This window comes from Leptonychotes weddellii, chromosome 13 (assembly GCF_054177405.1).
Source record: "Leptonychotes weddellii isolate Sample4059 chromosome 13, ASM5417740v2, whole genome shotgun sequence".
NCBI lineage: Eukaryota > Metazoa > Chordata > Mammalia > Carnivora > Phocidae > Leptonychotes > Leptonychotes weddellii.
The window spans coordinates 52,417,776-52,422,749 of NC_138381.1; the positions used below are offsets into that span (position 1 = coordinate 52,417,776).

General features: G+C 37.7%; 1 pseudogene; it reads left to right on the forward strand.

Annotated features, from left to right (window-relative positions):
* The first annotated feature begins 1,547 nt into the window (after positions 1-1,547).
* LOC102739772 (small ubiquitin-related modifier 2-like) lies at positions 1,548-1,835 on the forward strand (annotated as a pseudogene).
* The last annotated feature ends 3,139 nt before the right edge of the window (positions 1,836-4,974 follow it).

Genomic DNA, 4,974 nt, shown 5'->3' on the forward strand with positions numbered 1-4,974 from the left:
GCTGGATCATATGGTAGCTCTATTTTCAACTTTTTGAGGAACCTCCATACAGTTTTCCAGAGTGGCTGCACCAGCTTGCATTCCCACCAACAGTGTAGGAGGGTTCCCCTTTCTCCACATCCCCGCCAACATCTGTCGTTTCCTTGCCAACACTTTTTATTATCTGTCTTTGTATTGCAGCTATCTTAGCATGTGTGAAGTGTATCTCATGTGGTTTTGAGCTGCACTTCCCTGATGGCTAATGGTGTTGAACATCTTTTCATGTGCTTCTTGGTCATTTGCATATCTTGTTTGGAGAATGTCTACTCTGATCCTTCACCTGTTTTTAAATTAGGTTATATGTCTTTTTATTATTGAGTTGTAACAGTTCTTTATATATTCTAAGTATCAATCCTTTATCAGATATATGATTTACAACTATTTTCTCCCATTCTGTAGGTTGTCTTTTTTTGCTTCTCTTGATGGTGTCTTTGGAACCACAAAAGCTTTTAATTTTGATAAAGTTCAATGTCAATGTTTTCCTTGGTTGCTTATGCTTTAGGTGTTGTATCATATCTAATCTAATCTAATCTAATCTAGGATTTTGGTTTTCTTTATCCATTGGGGGTTAATTTCTGTATATGGTATTTGGTAGATGATCTAATTTCATTCTTTTACAAGTGGATATCCGGTTATCCAAGAACAATTTATTGAAAAGACTATTCTTTTCCCCATGGAATGTCCTTGGAGCCCATTGAAAATCAATCAACTGCAAATGTGTCTATTCCATTGACCTATATGTCTGTCTTTATGCTAGTAACACACTGTCTTGATTACTGTAGCTTTAAAATCAGTTTTTGTTTCAAGAAATGAGTCCTCTAATTTTGTTCTTCTTTTTCAAGAATGTTTTGGCTCTTCTGAGTCCCTTGTGTTTCCATATGAATTTTAGGATCCTCTTGTGAATATCTGCAAAGAACCCAGCTAGAATTTTGAAGGGGATGGCAGTGAATGACCTTGCAGTGAATCACTGTGGGGAGTGCTGACATCTTGACAATATATTAAGTCTTCTGATCCTCGTACCTGAGATATCTTCTCATTTATTCAGATCTTCCTTAATTTCTTTCAACAGTGTTTTGTAGTTTTCTGAGTAGACATTTTGTTTTGTTAAATTCATTCCCAAGTCTTTTATTCTTTTTTGATGTAAAAAGAGCAGTTCTTGCTCTTTTGGCTGTATTGGGAAGCCCTTCCTGGCTAAGAGCTTTATTTTACACAGGAATGCCAGTTACCTGGGAGTTTCAGACTTCTCTGGCTAAGTCTCAGCTATTTCACAACTAATCAACTGGAAATAAACCCCCTGATAAAGATCTTCTCCTGCTCTGGTCTAGTAGGTTCTAAACAAATCCTAGTAGGTTCTAAACACTTCCAAGGGACTTATTTTTTATTTCAGAAAATGTTTTTTAACCACTGCCACCCTCCTTCTGCTGCTCCAGGGGCTGTTTTGTGCTTGTTCAGTGCCAACCTGGTCCCTTCTTCGTGAAGCTGCAGCTGAGGAGACCCTGGGACTCACCATGGCCAATGAAGAGCCCAAGGAATGAGTCAAGACCTAGAACTACAATCATATTAATTTGAAGGTAGTGGGGCAGGATGGTTCTGTAGGGCAGTTTAGGATTAAGAGGCATACACTACTTAGTAAACTGGTGAAAGCCTATTGTGTATGACAAGGTTTGTCAATGAGGCAGATCAGATTCTGACTTGACAGGCAGCCAATCCATGAGACAGACACACCTGCATGGTTGGAAATGGATGAGGAAGATACAATTGATGTGTTCCAGCAGCAGATGGGAGGTGTCTACTAGAAAGGGAATCTGCTACTTCACTCCAGGAGGGCACAGACTGCCTGCGACATCAGTCATAGTAAAATGAAGTTACTTCATTTCAAAACCAGAATGGGACCAAAGTGGGCTTATTTTCTCTTTTTTTTTTTTTTAAGATTTTATTTATTTATTTGACAGAGACAGAGACAGCGAGAGCAGGAACACAAGCAGGGGGAGTGGGAGAGGGAGAAGCAGGCTTCCCGCTGAGCCGGGAGCCCGATGCGGGGCTCAATCCCAGGACCCTGGGATCATGACCTGAGCCGTAGGCAGTCGCTTAACCAACTGAGCCACCCAGGCGCCCGGGCTTATTTTCTCTTTAATGAAAAGTTTCAAATACACAAAATAAAAAAGATTTAGTATTTTGTCATAATGAACAAATATAATGAACCTCCATGTGCCTGTCATCCCAAATTCAACAGCCATCAACTCATGACCAAATTTGTCTCTGCTATTCTATTATATTATTTCATCCATAAATCTTTCATTATGAATGATTACATCCATGCATGTATATACCCATTATCATACCTTTGAAAATTAACAATAATTTTTCTTAACATTATAAACTGTTCAACCAGGGTTCCAATTTCCCCATTATCTCATAAGTTTTTCTTTAAAGTTTTTTGAATCAGGATCCATATAAAGTCCATATGTTGCAGTTGGTAGATGTTTCTCTTAAAGTCTTTTAAACCATATTTCAGTGAAGATCCAGGCACAGGGGGAAATGCTTCTTAGCATGTGAATAGCCTGCAACAGAACAAGATAAATGTATCATTGTCCTGTGGAAACTGTAGGGTAAGAAAAGTCTTAAACACTTTTAACAACCAAATGCAAATCACAGTGAGTATAAATTTCACATATCATAGACTGAGAAGTGTAAAAATGTAACTTCATTTTACTAATTATTATAACTTTATTTATTATTGAAGTATAACTGACATATAATGTTTTATTAATATGAGATGTGCAACACAGTGATTTGATAATTCTGTACGTTGCTTAGTGCTCACTATAAGTTCAGTCACCATCTGTAACTGTACAGTGTTATTACAATTTTATTGACTATATTCCCTAGGCTGTACTTTTCATCTCCATGACTTATTTATTTCATAACTGGAAGTTTGTACCTATTACTCCCCTTAATCTATTTCACCCGCTCCCCACTCCCTCACCACAGCAACTACCAGTTTGTTCTCTTTATTTAAGAGTCTGTTTGGGGGCAGCTGGGTGGCTCAATCAAGTGTCTACCTTTGGCTCAAGTCATGATCCCAGCGTCCTGGGATTCGAGCCCCACATAGGGCTCCCTGCTCAGCAGGAAGCCTACTTCTCTCTCTCCCACTCCCCCTGCTTGTGTTCCCTCTCTCGCTGTGTCTCTCTCTGTCAAATAAATAAATAAAATCTTTTTTAAAAAAAGAATCTGTTTGGTTTTTTGTTTCTTCATTTTTATTTTTTACATGTGAAATCATATGGTATTTGTCTTTCTCTGTCTGATTTATTTCACTTATAAATCAGACAGAGAAAGATGGACAGAACAATATGGATGGACCCCCTAGGTCCATCCATATTGTTACAAATGGCAAGATCTTATTCTTTTTTATGGATGAATAATATTCCACTATGTATATACCACATCTTCTTTATCCATTCATCTATCAGTGGACACTTGCATGGCTTCCATATCTTGGTTATTGTAAACAATGTGCAATAAACATAGGGGTGCATAAGCTTTTCAAATTAGTATTCTCCTTTTCTTTGGATAAATGCCCAGTAGTGACATTATTAGATCATATCATATTTCTAATTTTTTGAGTAACCTCCATACTGTTTTCCACAGTGGCTGCACCAACTTATATTCCCATGAATAGAGCACAAGTGTTCCATTTCTCCACATCCTCACCAGCACTTATTATTTGTTGTTTTTTTGATACTTGCCTTTCAGACAGAGGTAAGGTGAAAATTGTGGTTTTGATTTGCATTTCCCTGATGATTAGTGATGTTGAGAATTTTTTCATGTGTCCGTTGGCCATCTGGATGTCTTTGGGAAAATGTCTATTCAGGTCCTCTGCCCTTTTTTTTAAGATTTTATTTATATATTTGAGAGAGAGAGAGAGCATGTGCAGGGGAAAGAGGGCAGAGGGAGAGGGAGAAGAAGACTCCCCATGGAGCAGGGAGCCCGATGTGGGACTTGATCCCAGGACTCTGAGATCATGACCTGAGCTGAAGGCAGATGCCTAACTGACTGAGCCATCCAGGCTCCCCTCCTCTGCCCATTTTTTAATCAGACTGTTTGTTCTTTTGGTTTTGAGTTGTATAAGTTCTTTATATATTTTGGGTATTAACCCCTTATCAGATATATCATTTGCATGTATCAACCCATTCTGTAGGTTACCTTTTTGTTTTGTTGATGATTTCCTTTGCTGTGCTAAATCTTTTTATTTTGGCGTAGTCCCACTAGTTTAATTTTACTTTTGTTCTGCTTGCCTGAGAAGACATATCCATAAATACATGTTGCTAAGGCTGATGTCCAAGAGACTACCGCCTATGTTTTCTTTTAGGAGTTTTATGGTTTTAGATCTCATACTAATTTTTAACTTGAGTCCTTATTCTGTCTCTTTTTGCAAACTCAATCTAGTCTCAGATAAATTTAATCAGACCCAGTGGGTTTTTTGTTTTTTTGGTTTTTTTCGAAGTCCATTAAGGCCTCCTGTTCCCTTTTTTCTTGAGTGCAGGGCTAATCACATTCAGAGGACCTCCCCGCTTTCTCCTAGGAGTTGATGCTATCAAATGGACCCACTTAAATGCACTTTTTTTTTTAACCTAACGGGGGTGGGGGGAATCCTATTTTTACAGTATTTTTGTTTTTCTATTAACATTTCCTTTTAGCCTTGAATTTTTACTAAATTTCCTCCTGACTTAAAAATCTTGTTTCTAATCTGGGAATTTGAAATCTTGGTACTTAATGTTACACCAATTTTTCCAAAGAGTTCAAACCAATTTAATACCAGTACATGGTAAAAATTTGCAGCCATTTCAAGCAGCTGGTGGGCTTTTTATATATCATCATTAACTGGTATCATTAAATGTTCTGAGAGGTGAATGTAAAATGTAACAAGTATAGTTT